This window comes from Natrix helvetica (assembly GCF_964273705.1).
Source record: "Natrix helvetica genome assembly, chromosome: Z".
Taxonomy (NCBI): Eukaryota; Metazoa; Chordata; class Lepidosauria; order Squamata; family Natricidae; genus Natrix; species Natrix helvetica.
This window is the reverse complement of record NC_138554.1, coordinates 9,156,476-9,171,506: the sequence shown is the minus strand read 5'-3', so window position 1 is coordinate 9,171,506 and position 15,031 is coordinate 9,156,476. Positions and strand designations below refer to the sequence as shown.

At 42.3% G+C, this 15,031-nt stretch overlaps 1 protein-coding gene across 11 annotated transcripts in view; it reads right to left on the bottom strand.

Moving 5' to 3' along the window:
- LOC309382118 (chromodomain-helicase-DNA-binding protein 8-like) overlaps nt 1-15,031 on the bottom strand; it is a 146,450-nt gene that overhangs the window by 102,605 nt on the left and 28,814 nt on the right. Inside the window, exon 1 of one of the 11 annotated variants that reach the window (XM_081933615.1) lies at nt 14,063-14,085. The exons of the other annotated variants lie outside the window; for them this stretch is intronic. The gene's annotated coding sequence lies outside the window, so the exon portion shown is untranslated. Of the gene's footprint in view, nt 1-14,062; nt 14,086-15,031 lie in introns of those variants that run through there. 11 annotated transcript variants of the gene reach the window in all.

The window sequence follows — 15,031 nt, the reverse complement described above, 5'->3', positions numbered from 1 at the left end:
CTAGTGCTATACTTTTTACCTGTGCTAAGCCTCATTCCCATCAGCTTCCCTGGATGAATCCTGGTGCTAGCATGCCGTGCAAGTCCATCTTGATCATGTTTCCACTATGGGTCATTTGCAACGAAGAAAAAAACTCGAATTCCACCCACTATGAAACAGGCAGGGGTGCTTTTTCTACGAACAGCCCCACGAGAGAAGCATACCAACGGCCACACTTTCCAGAACCCATTGCTACTTCCACATGCTGACTCAGCTTTCGATGTGCAGCACATCTATCTTCTATTAAAACTCTCCGGTCTTTTGTAACCCTTAGCTGGACAAAACGCTGCATATTTTAAGGCCAACCGTTTTTCAACCTGAAAGAAGGATAAACTTACAGAACGTAAGGCCCAAAACTGAGGTCCCGTTGGCCAATTTTATAAAAACAGTTGACGACATGATAATGTCGTCATATCTTTCACGTTCAGCTGGGACACGACCACTGAAGGAAAGACAACGATAGAGACCAGCTCAAAGAACGTCCTTCAAAATTAAAAAGGTCTTCTGTAGTTACGACACAAGCCTAAGATTGAAAATCGGGCTTGTCAGATACTACATCTTTTCTTTTTTCCCCCTTTTTTTATTTATTAACAAACATGTAAAATACACACACACAAAAAACTTAAGACACACCACATTTACACAATGCAATACAAACAGGAGCTTCCTGTTCTTTCTAATAGCAATTATCAATCGATACCGCTCACCTTATATTATTTCCCCTTCTATTGTATTTCATTTGGATTTCACCATTCTTAACTCCCTTATTTTACCCATAACTATTATTTTTGAGTTTTGCTATATTCCTCCATTGATTCTTGTTTCTTTCCTCCATCCACCTATACCATTTATCCCATATCTGGTAGAATTCTGATTCTTCTTTTCCCTGAATTCCTTTAGTTAGTTTGTCCATTTCAGCACAATCCATAACCTTTCTTATTATTTCATCTTCGCTTGGAGTTAATTTGTTTTTCCATTTCTGAGTAGAGAGTTGGTCTCTGGCAGACAGCCACTTTTGAAGGGACTAGAAGCATTTGTAATGTGGATTTACAGGTGGCTGCTAGGTATAAGCTGGTTTGACAAAATCAGAAATGAGGAAGGGATAAGCTGCTTGGGAAAGCCAAGGGGGAATCATCCAAAGCATAAACAAGCGAAAGTTTAGAATATTTCGGACATGTCGATGCCACACCTGGAAAAATAGGGCATACTTCCACTTAATCCTCCAAGGAAAGATTGAAGGCAAACTAAATCCAGGCAGAATAATAATAATCATGGCTTCAAAATCTAAGGGACCGGTTTGGACAAAACCGCTGGCAGAGGGTTGCAGGAGCACTTTCTTCGTGCGGCTGTTGATAAAAATAGGATTGCCAATGTCCGATCACAGAAGAAGGAGAAGGAGGAGGAGGAGGAGGAGGAGGAGGAGGAGGAGAAGGAGAAGAAGAAGAAGAAGAAGAAGAAGAAGAAGAAGAAGAAGAAGAAGAGGAGGAGGAGCAAGAAGAAGAAGAAGAAATTTCGCTTCTCATCCAAGAAGCTTCATCTGAACCGATGAAGCTTCTTGGATGAGCAGCGAAACATCTTCTTCCTCAAAGGAAAAAAAAAGTCCACTTGCCTTTTGAAAAAGCACCTTTGAGACAACTATTACCTGGATCAGTGGTCACCAACTGGTGGTTTGTGAACCACTGGTGACCCGCGAGAAAATTTTGGTGGTCTGCAGAAAAATTATTTGCATTTTTTTATATTGCACTAAATACTATTTTGTTCTGACCCCCCCTCGCTCTGGTATACAAAGTCACTCCAACACAGTCTCTTCCAGATGTTTATTGACATACAGGTTCCACCTTGGCAGCAATCCAGCCTGCCAAGGTCAAGATAGCACTCTGGGCAGCAATCCAGCCTGCCAAAGTACGACACAGATCTGAGCTTCTCCAACTCCAATGATCAGTTGATTCCTGCAAAGGGTGTGTCCACAAGCAGTCCCTTTATAGTCTGGAGAGGAGTCTAATGATCAGCAGCTGAGAGCAATTACCTCCTGTAACTGCTCAATTGCTCCTTACGCTGGGTAGCACGCCAGCAACGAGCATCTAATAGCTCACTGCTGATGTCTGACTCACTGTCCTGTGACTCCTCCCCACTGCTCCAAGGCATGACATCAGGAGCCCCCTTCCTTTGGCTTTCACCACTGCTCCATGCCTCAGGCGCCTCCTGGTGGCCAACCAGGCTCTCTTCACCCTGCTCAGAGTCGGAACCCTGTCCAGGGTCCTCCACATCCTCCTGAGCTGACTCAGAGGGACCCTCGCTGTCGGAGTCTGGTGGCAACTCCAACGGCTCCTGCTGGGCCACAACACTATTTTATCTTTTTTTTTAAAAAAAAATCTGTTTTATGCAGTTTAGCAGAGGTTATTTTGAAGGCGTCTCCGTCTCCGAACATGTCCCCAATTTTCCTGCCAAGAGACTATGTTAGAAGCGCTTAATTTCTAAAAGAATTTTAAAGAACTTTTCAAGCATGTTAGGAGCTCTGGAAAGCATGGAAGAATCAAGTAAGGAAATGCCTCTGAAACAATAAATCAAAGGGTCACGGGGTAGTCTAATTTTCAATTACAATAATACAATAATACAATAGTAGAGTTGGAAGGGACCTTGGAGGTCTTCTAGTCCAACCCCCTGCCTAGACAGGAAACTCTATACCGTTCCAGACAGATGGCTATCCAACATCTTTTTAAAGACTTCCAGTGTTGGGGCATTCACAGCTTCTGGAGGCAAGTTGTTCCACTGATTAATTGTTCTAACTGTCAGGAAGTTTCTCCTCAGTTCTAAGTTGCTTCTCTCCTTGATTAGTTTCCACCCATCGCTTCTTGTTCTACCCTCAGGTGCTTTGGAGAATAGTTTGACTCCCTCTTCTTTGTGGCAACCCCTGAGATATTGGAACACTGCTATCATGTCTCCCCTAGTCCTTCTTTCTCTTAAGCTAAACATACCCAGTTCCTGCAACTGTTCTCCATATGTTTTAGTCTCCAGTCCCCTAATCATCTTTGTTGCTCTTCTCTGCACTCTTTCTATTAAATCAGTTTAAATTAAATCAGCCGCAGAAGTGTGTTTGTAGCTTTAAAAATAATAATAATAATAAATGTGGTATTTTTAAGCGACCAGCTCTGCCTAAGAGGAGGAAATAGTTCAGATGTTTAGCAGCCAGCCACAATGGGTTGAGCTGAACCAGCAATTTCACTGCCATTTTTTTCCACCTTTTCAAAGCAAGTTCTCTACGGACTACAGGGAAGACATATCTAGGAATCTAGGCTCAAGATCCAGGCTTCAACAATAGGCCCTATCTAACAAAATGAAATTCAATGTAGGGAAAAGTAAAGAAAAACCAAAAGTACACATATAGATGGGGTGAAACCAGCAGTAACTGTGAGAGGGATCTTGGGAGTCTTAGTGGACAACCAGCAAAATATGAGGCAGCGAAAAAAGCCAATGGAACCCTAAATTGCATGAACAGAGAGATACCATCAAGATCAAGGGAGGTTCTAATACCACTCTATAAAGCCCTAGTAAGACTACACCTAGAGTACTGCATCTAGTTTCGATCACCACACTATAAAAAAGATGTGGAGACTCTAGAAAGAGTGCAGAGAAGAGCAACCAAGATGATGAGGGGACTGCAGGCTAAAACATACGATGGACGGTTGCAGGAACCGGGCATGGCTAGTCTAGTGAAGAGAAGGACCAGGGAAGATGTGATAACACTGTTCCAATATTTGTCAAAGAGACGAGGGGGGTCGAGCTATTTTCCAAAGCACCGGGAGGCCGGACAAGGAACAATGGATGGAAACTGACCAAGGAGAGATTCAACCTAGAAATAAGGAAGAATTTTCTGACAGGGAGAACAATCAACCAAAGTTGCCTTCAGAAGTTGTGGGAGCTTCCTCACTGGAGGCTTTCAAGAAGAGACTGGACTGCCATCTGTCAGAAATGGTGTAGGGTAAGGGACAGCAAGCTTAAACATTCAAAGAGCCACCAAGGTCCTAAACAGAAGCCCCCCCCCTTCAATTCTGGAGCCAATTGGAAGGCCAGTTTCCCCACCAGAGAGTCTCCTCCTAGCGCGGCATCCTTTTTCCTCTACCTGTCCTAACCAAAAGCCCTATCAATTATTGTGGAGCCAACCGGTGACAGGGAGCTGCAGCAGGGGGATGAAAGAGCCGCATGCGGCTCCAGAGCTGTGGGTTGCTGACCCCTGGCGTAGGGTCCCCGGCTTGAGTGGGGTGGGGCTGATTCGATGACCTATATAAAGTCCTTTCGAACGCTGTTGGTCTGAGATCAGCCAATTACATAATGGGAACACCAGGATGCATAACAGGAAACCAACTCCCCCCCCCCTTTTTTTTTTAAAGGATTTGCATAGATCAGGGGTTAGGGTTTATACACTGACTGGGAGGTAGTCCTCAACTTACAACCGTTCGCTTAATGACTGTTTGAAGTTACAACAGCGGTGAAAATTGTCAAGCGCCAGGGGGAAACCAGAAGATTCAGGCAACTCAAACGAGGATGAAGATGTATTGCAAGCTTCAGCTCTCTACAAGGTCTTTAAAGAGTCACGTTAACAAAATGTCTCACTTAACCACAGAAATTTGAGCCTCAATTGTAGTCGCAAATTGAGGATCACCTGTGTAGGGGAAGAATAGGGTTTTTAAAAAAAAAAAATAATAATAATGGCACGGGTTTGGAACAATCTCCCGAAAGCTCAACTTGGCCTTAACCTCTGATTTTCCAGGCATTGGATCAAGATAACTTGAGATAATAAGTAAATCACCATTTTAAAATATATGCTCACAAAAGAAGGCAAAATATAGGTGTCCCGGGATAATGTGGCAGGATCCAAATTAGATCAGTCACCGGGACCATGACTTTCCGAGTTTTTGGACTTGTGTTGGACCCCATCCTCAGGGAACTTCTCTCTACCACAGGGGAGTCAAATTCAAGGTCCGGGGGCCAGATCCAGCCCGCAGGGTGCTTAAATCTGACCCACGGAGCCGCCCTGGAAACAGGGAAGGACCGGCCCGCTGTGCCACTGCCAGTGAACAATGGAGCTTGGGAAGGCTGTGTGCAGTGCATTTTCACTGGCAGAGGGCTGCAGCCAAATTTGGAGCTCGTGAGGGATACAGGTGGCCCTCCCGAGCACCATTTTCGCTGGCAGAGGGTTGCAGGACGCCGTTGCAGTCCAAAACGGAGTTCGGGACCCTGTTTTCGCTGGTAGAGCGCTTGAGCCGCCATGGGCGCCGACATGAGTGATGTCGAGCTACACCCCCCCATCAAACACAACCCTGATATAGCCCTCAATTAAATCGACTTTGACACCCCTGCTCTACCTGATTAAAAGACTGACTCAGATTGGATCCTGTAAAATATATCTTCTTTTCCAACTCTGGAATGGCAATAAACTTTACTTCTGGTGTATTTTGATTTGATTTCTGCCTATGTGTATTCTCTGCTGTACCCAGAATCACAAAAGGGTATAGCTGGAATGATTCCTTGGCATCCCTACCATGAAAAAGGCCCCCAAAGAAAGGCTGATCTCACCAATAAAAAGAAAACAAACCCCCCAAATTCGAGGAGGAGCTGACGTCGCAACGACACGACGTGCGATCTTGAAGCTCCAAGATCACAGTAGATACTTTTGCCGCTGGACGGTCCTTTTGGATCTAAACCGTCCCGAAGAGACCGTGACAGGGAAGAGTACGTCCTGCTGATCTCAGGGACACCGCAAGGTCCTTGATTGATTCAGGAGAATCTCTTTTTGCCAGCGACAGAAGCGCAGCCATTGAAGCTGCTGAAATTGGGACAGTTCCGGAACGGGAGGAAAACGGAAAGAGAAAGTTTGTCCATCTGGTGAGGAAATATTATTATTATAAAAGAGACTGTGTTATCCTTTTTTAAAAAAAAGTTTCTTTTACAGATGGAACTTTTGCCAATGTTTCCTATTCTTTAAATTGAACGGATTAGTTTTTCTTCTACTTTTTATATTCCTTTTTTCATACCTATGGATTAAAATCTTTTTCCTTATTTTTATAATGCTGGATTGGATGGTTTTTTTTTTGCTCCATTTAAGAATTTTGTTTTCTTTAAGCCTGGAATATAAAGAAGATTATAAAAGGAATACAAAGAGGGCTGTAATAACAGAGGGAAAGGAAGTAACACTGCCACTTGGAGGCTGGAGGCTTGGAAATACTGTCTTTTCTTTTTTCTCTTTGATCATTTGACTTTGCATCTCAAGGTTCCTCAGTTTGTTTACAAAGAGTGATAGTGAGAAGAGCATGGGTTGCTTATACAGGTGCTCTTCGGGAGCTTTATTGGCAGCTGGAGTGGAGTGAAAACAAAGCTTTGTCTTGAAAGATTATAAATGAATTTGCTTTAAATGTAATAAAAAGTTTTGAATGCCAGGGTGGCAGTGTTTACAAGTTGGAAGAATGGTGCAACATGAAAAAGAAACCTTAACATTGCAAAAGATTATGAAATTCAAAAAATATTAGAAGTAACAGAAAATTGAGAAGAGATTGGAGAACATAGATTGTAGAACAGTAAAATTTGATGGAAAAATTGAGGATGTTCATCAAATGAAGAAAGTGGAGGTCAGAGATCAAAAAACTGAAGGAAAAAATAAAGAGACAAGAAAATTGTTGATACTGACAGTGAACTGAGCGTGGTTGGAAATGGAAAGAGTGGAATACGGAAAGGGGAGATAGATGGACTGGAGCTCTACCCCAGATTTCAAAGTATAGAAGAAGAAAAGAGAGAAGAATTGATGGAACTAAGGAGATAAATTTTGTCAGAAGCACTAGTGATAACCAAAGATAAGCTGATCGAAGAAGCAGATGGAGGGTTTCGAGCTTATACAAGATATGCAATAAGCAATAAGTTGCGAAGAGACGTCCATACAAAACTTACTAAGGAAATAACCAGAATACTAATGCCACAAATGGCAAGAGACATAAGACTGCACTATTACTGGAAAGACACAGGTTGATGTAATGAAAACTTATAATAAAAAAATTAAGTCAAATTTAGTTAAATTTAATAAAATGAAGTGATAATGGATACATAATACATAAAGTTAAATAATTGATTGATAATGATAATAATGTATATATATGTATTGGTTTGATAAGAAGAAATTTGATATAAATTGCAAATGGTGACTTCGAAAGGAGGTTTAGAAATTATGTTATTAAATATAACCAATTTTTATTTAGAACATGTTATAAAGATGTGATGTTATTGGATGATATTGGGAAGAGCTAATGGAATGCCATTATGTGGTTTTGCTTTAAATCGGGAATATTTTATATAAAAGGACGTAAAAACAATTATAGTCAAATGAAAAAGTTGAGGTATGATGATAGTAATATATATAAATATATTTGATTTAAAATGTATGATTTGATATGAATTCTAGGTGATGACTGTGGAAGGGATGCACGGACGTTTTTGTAACCAATCGACATACTTTCTACAATTTGTAATGGAAGATGGTTTTGTGTTTGGTTGTTTTTTTGTGTGTGTTTTGTCTGTCTGTGTTTATTCAAAAAATAAAAAAAAATCTTTATAAAAAACAAACAAACCCCAAATTCAGAGTTGACAGAAATTTAGCTGATGAACTCGAATTATAATCTCAAGTCTTTTCTTAAGGGTTATTATTATTTTTGTTAAGAGTACGGGGTGTGTGTATTTGTGTGTGCGTGCGTGTGTGTTTGCTATTTATTAAGTAGGCTTCTGTCATTATAGGGAGAAAAAAATAGGCCACCGGCGATTATGTCAAAGGCTGCATCACATTGAAAGCTTCTGAATTTGCTCAAGTTAAATTGTGCCAACAAGCTTTCGCAGATCAAGGAAGACCATATTCTATGGAGTCTCACCGGGATGCAGGAATCTGTGGCAGCTACCCAAGTAGCTTCTGCTGAAAAGGAAATTAAGGTAGACCAAGTCGTGTTTCTATCATCTCCACTCAAGAATTTTGGACAAGTTGGCTGTCTTCTCCAGGTCCTGGTCCTTCCTATAAGAGACCGCCACCCATCCTTAACCAAATATGAGGTGTATGGCTCTCCCCCAAGCAATGATGTGTGTGTGTGTGTGTGTGTGTGTGTGTGTGTGTGTGTAAATATATATATATTGGTCTTGTTGTATTCGGGTCTTTTCCCATGTAAGATTGAGATTGTCTTGGCAATGTTTCGGCGAGGTCTCACTCGCCATCTTCAGGCTGGGTTATGGGCTTAAAGCGTGGTCAGAGCTGCCATCTTTCGATAAATCTTGGTGGGGGTGTGTGGAGTGCTGGCTTTGTTTCAGTAAGTGAAATGATTGGTTGTGTGGTTGTATCATGATTGGTAGATTGGTGTTGGCTGTGTGTCCGTTGTTGTTTTGTGCTGTAAGGGCCTGGGTGTTTGGTGGGGCTCGTTTGTTGACTAGGGCTGGTTTCCAGATGTCTGGTGGGCGGGAGGTATCACCACGTTTATTCATGTTGTAGGGGTGTTTCTCTATTTCGATAGCTTTCATAATTATTCTCTTGTTGAAGTGTTCAGTTTTGGAGATTAACTTCCAAAACAGAACATTTCAACAAGAGAATAATGGAAGCTATCGAAATAGAGAAACACCTCCACAACATGAATAAATGTGATGATAGCCCAAAACCCAGCCTGAAGATGGCAAGTGAGACCTCGCTGAAACGTTGCCAAGACAATCTCAATTTTATACGGGAAAAGACCCAAATACAAGACCAGCATACCTACACCGGTGAAAATCTACGAAAACAAATGTATGTATGTATGTATGTATGTATGTATGTATGTATGTATATATACACACACACACATACATATATATATTTATATATATATATATGCTGGTCTTGTTGTATTCAGGTCTTTTCCCGTGTAAGATTGAGATTGTCTTGGCAACGTTTCGGCAAGGTCTCACTCACCATCTTCAGGCTAGTGTTTTCGGCTTAAAGCGTGGTCGGAGCTTTAAGCTGAAAACACCAGCCTGAAAATGGCGAGTGAGACCTCGCCGAAACGTTGCCAAGACAATCTCAATCTTACATGGGAAAAGACCCGAATACAACAAGACCAGCATACCTACACCCGTGAAAATCTACGAAAACATATACGTACATACATACATACACACATACATTACACACACACACACACACACATATATACATATATACACATACATACATACATACACACACACACATATACATACATACATACATATATATATATACATACATACATACACATACATATATATACCTATATATATAGGTTAAGGATGGGTGGAGTCTCCATTCCTCTTATAGGAAGTCTCCATTCCTCCATATATATATATATATATATAGAAAGAGAAATACCACTCACGAATCATCACGAAATCTCCAGAACCGTAAAGCCTACAAACTTGAAATTTGGCATGTATGTTCTTTTTGGTTTCTGGGTGTTCACTAAGAAAGGATTTTTTTTTCCAAATGACCCTCAGATCATTAGCATTTCTTATATTATTATTAACAAACTCTGATGCTAAGGAGTTAGACATTCTACTCCCACTCCCCACCTGAAAAACGCTCTGATGCTAAGGAGTTAGACTGAGGGAGAGAAGGGGATGATAGGAGAGGCCTTTTTAGAGAAAGCCCGAGGGAGAGAAAGGGATAGGAGAGGATCGATGGGGCCAGTCTGAGGGACAGAAGGGGGATAGGAAAGGAGAGGCTTCTGTGGGGCAAGCCTGGGGGGGAGAAGGGGAGAGGAGAGGCTTCTGTGGGGCAAGCCTAAGGGAGACAAGGGGAAAGGAGAGGCTGATCAAAACTACTCATTAATTTTCAAGCTGTATATGAAATAAGCTCATGAGATAAACCAAGCCAGCCTAAAGACATCCCTCTTTTCATCCAAGATAGATGGCGTCCCATGTAGAGCAGTGTTTTTCAACCTTGGCAACTTGGGAGATGTCTGGACTTCAACTCCCAGAATTCCCCAGCTGGGGAATTCTGGGAGTTGAAGTCCGGACATCTTCGAGTTGCCAAGGTTGAGAAACACTGATGTAGAGGATTCAGAAGCCCTTCTGTTTTGGTTGTCTATTTTGGATGATTTAAAAACAGATAAGGGACATTTATTCTTTCAATCTGGCCAGTCTCTTAACAGACTTCGTAGAGGCATGGGCTACAACTCCCAGAATTCTCGAGTCAGCCCCTTGAAGAGGTGTGGACTACAACTCCCAGAATTCTTGAGTCAGTTCCTTGAAGGAATGTGGACTACAAGTCCCAGAATTCTAGTCAGCCCCTTGAAGAGGTGTGGACTACAACTCCTAGAATTCTCGAATCAGCCCCTTGAAGAGAGGTGAACTACAACTCCCAGAATTCCCCAAGGCTGGTGAAGATGTTCCAGGAATTGAACTCTACCCATCTTCTAGGGCCGTGATGGCGAACCTATGGCATGCGTGCCACAAGTGGCACGCGGAGCCATTTGTCAGGGCACGCGAGGCGCTGCCCCGTCAGCTGGCCAACGCGCATGCGGGCGCTGGCCAGCTGAATTCACCTTTTAAAAAGCTATTTTTCGCCTTCCCCAGACTCGAGGCTTTATAGGAGCCTGGGGAGGGCGAAAAGAGCCTCCCCCGCCCCCTGGAGGCTTCAGGGACCGTCCCTGAAGCCTTCGGAGCGCTTAAAACCACCCTCTGAGCAAACCGGAAGTGACTTCGGGATTGCTCGGAGGGTGGTTTTAAGCGCTCCGAAGGCTTCAGGGAAGCCTCCGGACGGTCCCTGAAGCCTTCGGAGCGCTTAAAATGACCCTCCGAGCAACCTGGAAGTCACTTCCGGTTTGTTCGGAGGGTGATTTTAAGCGCTCCGAAGGCTTCAGGGAAGCCTCCGGACAGTCCCTGAAGCCTCCGGAGGGCCTCCGGGGGGTCAGGGGAGGCTCTTTTCGCCCTCCCCAGGCTCCTATAAAGCCCCTGGAACCTGGGGAGGGCAACAAAACCATGTAAAAATAGGGGGGGGTCACGCATTGTGCACGCATGCGCACCTGGGGGGTCGCGCATTGCATTATGTGTGCGGCACGCCCACACTCGACCCCCCTGCGCTCTCCGCACTTGTGGCACGCGAGCCAAAAAAGGTTTGCCATCGCCGTTCTAGTGTGTCCAGGATGAAGAAACACGACTTTGAAGGATAATCTGGATTTAATAACTATTATTGTTTCCAGCAAAAAATCCTACGAATGGCTGGACATCTTCCTGAATCCGTGCTGCGAATTCCATTAGGATTCCCATATTCAAACTCTGTTTCTTCAAAGCACCAAGAATGCTCTAATATGGAGGTCACAAGATCCCAAATCAAACTGCTGAAGGATCCCCTTTTTGCGACCTTCTGACAAGCAAAGTCAATGGGGAAAGCCAAATCCACTTTAACAACCGGGTGACTAACTTTCAACTGAGGTGATTCATTGGACCACTGGGGCAAGAAAAGGTGTAAAATGGGGCAAACCTCACTTAACAAATGTCTTGCTCAACCACAGAAATTCTGGGTTCAACTGTGGTTGTAAGTTGAGGACTATCTAGAGTGATTCCCCATAATCCCTGCCAAATCATCATCTCCATTTAACAGCCCCATAATCCCTTGCGGGGTGGAGTCTGGGCAACGGAATGGAGCTAGCGGAGTGTTTTAATGGCCAGATGCCCTTCCTGTCACCAACGTGGAGTTTTTTTTCCCCCCCAGCAGATATATTCTCAGTGTGCCTAGAGAGAAATATCTGCCTCTACCTGGGATCGAACGCTACCTTTAGGCCACAGCGCCACTCTCCCATAATCTCTGCCAAGTGTTTATTCCAATATCTGATGCTAATATACGAGAATCTCTCCTAGAACTACAATTCAGAGGGGGGCAGCCTGTCAAGCCTGAATTTGATTGGGGTGTGGGATTGTTTGTATCCTTGGGCATTCTGATATGAATTCAGTTTGACACAGGTCGGGGCTGAAGGCTTCATCCAATTATATTGGATATATAATGTAATACCCAATGTGTATCTGAAAGTTCGTTCCTCAGCGTCTAAAAATCGAAGCAAAAAGTTCTGAACGGACAGGAAAGTATTATACTCGCTGCCTATCATTTAGGACCCATTTTTCAAAACAAACATTTTTATAACGTAATGGATGCCGTGATAATATTCTCCTTTTCTTTTCTTTCCTTAAATTTTTGTTGCTCTCCTCTCCAACCTGTTTTGTGATTGCTGAATTTGTGTGATGCTTTCTTGCGTGAATCATCGAAGCAAAGAAAGGATGAGAAATTCAGAAAAGACTAGTTATTATTATTTTTTAAATGCCAATGTGTTCCTGGAATATTTTTCAACAACCCCCGATTTATATTTGGAATATCATTCATAAAATCTGGACTGCATAATATGTATACATCAAGAAAAACAGTAGAGGGTAGAGAGAAGTGCTTAGATTGAATAGCCACACAAAGAGATGAAGATAGAGATGAAGATTCGAGAGAGGAATTGGGGAGGCAAGTCAATAGAAAAAGCATAGCAATTAAAGTATTGAAGCAGGCAAGAGACGATGGATAGATGAATTTTCTTTTGTCTTATTGTTCTGATTTGCTTTTCCTTCTCTCCCCCGCTCCCTCTTTCTTTTAAAGCATAAGCAATTAAAATATTGAAGCGGGCAAGTGAAGATGGATGGATGACCCTTCTATTTGTTGTTGTTCTTATTTGCTTTTGATTTTCTTTCTATCTCTTTTATTCTTTTTTTTAGATAGGTGACATGATTAGAATTTAGATAGGATAGAAAGAGAAAAGGTTTTTAAAAAAAAATAAACTGTGAAAGGGATCATGGCGTCCTAGTGGACAACCATTTAAATAGGAGCCAGCCGTGTGTAACAGCTGCCCAAAAAGCCAACACAGTTCTAGCCTGCATCAACAGAGGGATAGAATCAAGATCACATGAAGGGTTAATACCACTTTATAATGCCTTGGTAAGGCCACACTTGGAATACTGCATTCAGTTTTGGTCCCCACGATGTAGAAAAGATGTGGAGACTCTAGAAAGAGTGCAGAGAAGAGCAACCAAGATTGTTAGGGGAGTGAACACTAAGACATATGAAGAACGGTTACAGGAACTGGGTATGTCTAGTTTGATGAAAAGAAGGATTAGGGGAGACATGATAGCAGTCTTCCAATATCTCAGGGGTTGCCACAAAGAAGAGGGAGTCAAGCTATTTTCCAAGGCACCTGAGAGTAGAACAAGAAGCAATGGATGGAAACTAATCAAGGAGAGAAGCAAAAAGAGAACTAAGGAGACATTTCCTGACAGTGAGAACAATTAATCGGTGGAACAGAAGTTGCCTCCAGAAGTTGTGAATGTCTCAACACTGGAAGTCTTTATGAAGATGTTGGAGAGCCATTTGTCTGAAATGGTATAGGGTTTCCTGCGTAGGCAGGGGGTTGGACTAGAAGACCTCCAAGGTCCCTTCCAACTCTGCTATTGTATTGTATTGTATGATTAAAAGCTAGAATAAGTGATAGAAAAGGGGAGTGTTATAAAATATACACTTTATAATAATTAAAGTAATAACAAGATACACCATGGAATAAAATGTATAATGATGGACTATAACCTAATTTAGATGTGCATTAGTATTAGAAATACAGAGGTTGACTGAATGTAATCATTATGATTAATTCTATTAGTTTTATTTTGTTGAGTGGGTTTTTACAACCTTTCTTGCCAGAGTTATTAAGTGAATCCCTGCAGCTGTTAAGCTAATAACGTGGTGGTTAAGTTCCCTGTTAACTTTGCTTGACAGGAGGATTCAAAAGGGGATCCCTTCATCCCGGGATACTGCAACCATCATAAATAGGGGGCCGTTGGCGATCATCCAAATTTTTATCATGTGACCATGGGAAAGGCAGCAACAGTTTCAAGTGTGAAAAACGGTCGTGGCTTTTTCAGTGCCATTGAATGGTCACTAAACGGACTCATGCGTGTCAAAGATGACCTGTATATAAACAAGAGATTAATGCTCGGTGCAGGGAATTTACATCCAACTAAAGATATGTTTGCAGAGGGGATGTCCTTGAAGTAACTCTCTCTTATCTACTTGCCACGGACAATTTGGAAAATGGAATGCTAGCAAGTCCTGCATTTAAAACAAAACAAAACACCCGTCTTTTCCTTATACCATTTTTCTACATGTAGAAAAATACAGTTAATACAACAGAGGCATTGAAAATGGTATATTTTAAATTCGATACAGCTCACAGGCTGAATTTTATTTCTGACTTTTGGAATGAATTCCGGGAGAAATCATAATATAAATGAATAGCCCCCCTTTTGAAAAAAAAAGCAATCAAAGTTCACTCTATACTTCTAAAAACTATTTTTGTTTTTTATTTAAAAGCACAAGGTTCACCAACAAAAAGCCTGGTGTAAAAATAATAATGGCTAATTAGAAATGCAAAATATTTCCAAGGAACTAATTTTGATACCAGAACTAAGAGAACGTAAAACTTTCAAGCACGGGTTTTCTAAATTTCTACTGATTGGGACCCGTTGCAATGGATGGCTGTGAAAGTTGGACCCTAAGAAAGGTTGAGTGCCAAAGAATGGAGGCCTTTGAAGTCTCTGGTGCTGGAGAAGACTCCTGCGAGTCCCTTGGACTGCAAGGCGATCCAACGGGTCAATCCTAGAGGAGATCAACCCTGACTGCTCTTTAGAAGGGGAGATCCTGAAGAGGAAACTCAAATACTTTGGCCGCCTAATGAGAAGGAAGGACTCATAGGAGAAGAGCCTAATGCTGGGAAAGATGGAGGGCAAGAGAAGAAAGGGACGACAGAGAAGGAGGTGGCTGGATGGAGTCACCGAAGCAGCCAGCGTGAGCTTAAATGGACTCCAGAGGATGGTAGAGGACAGGAAGGCCTGGAGGAACGTTGTCCATGGGGTCACGATGGGTCGGACACGACTTCAC